The following is an 820-nucleotide window of genomic DNA, read 5'->3' as shown; positions in this document are numbered from 1 at the left end:
TAATTTATCCTACGTTTTAAAAAGATAATACATTTTATTTTGAAGGAAAGTAGATGTCAAGAATCTTGATGGTGTCATCAATGTTTTTTTTCTATTTTCTTGTGTGATATTTATTTTGGAGTAGGTTTATTCCCTTACATTATAATCGTTCAATTTATTTTCAGTTTCTTAAGTAAGATTTGTTAAGATATAACATTTTCGTAACAAAAATATTACTTTTCGCATTTTCTAATATTATAAGTCTTCTAAGATTCCTTATTATCTTCTTGACTGATGTAAAATATGTAGTTCTTCAATATTTTAGAAAATGCGGGTTTGCATCAATAGAGTTTCTCAAAATAGGTAGATGAAAATTAAATACTCTTAAGCTTGGTCAATAGGAGTTCATCTTCACATTGTTCATCATGGAAATAAAATCTACTAGATAAGCAATTAGTAACCATCAAATTTTCAAAATATCTAGGGAAAACATAGTTCTTTTATATGCTTCAGTGATTGATTTAACTCCTTAAGTCGCTAAATTTTCCAATTTATTTACGTAATCGATTTCCATAAATTTCAAAGGAGCAAAAACATAAAAGGACACAACACTAGTTATAAATTTTTGAAGGAATAAGAAGTAAAAAAGAGGAACAACACTATTGTGCAATGAAACATAAGTCTTACTTCCAAAATATTCAGGACAATCTCCAACATGCTTGCCTTTATATTGAGTATTTCCTGATTCGTCATAGAGTATAGCAGATCTAGGAATTAGTGTAGCTCCATGAAATTAATTTCTTTGGAACTATATGGGTTGTTTTAATTTTCTGAATCTATT

The sequence above is a fragment of the Lupinus angustifolius genome, chromosome LG04 (assembly GCF_001865875.1).
Source record: "Lupinus angustifolius cultivar Tanjil chromosome LG04, LupAngTanjil_v1.0, whole genome shotgun sequence".
NCBI lineage: Eukaryota > Viridiplantae > Streptophyta > Magnoliopsida > Fabales > Fabaceae > Lupinus > Lupinus angustifolius.
The sequence above is the reverse complement of the archived record's forward strand: the minus strand, read 5'-3'. Positions refer to the sequence as shown.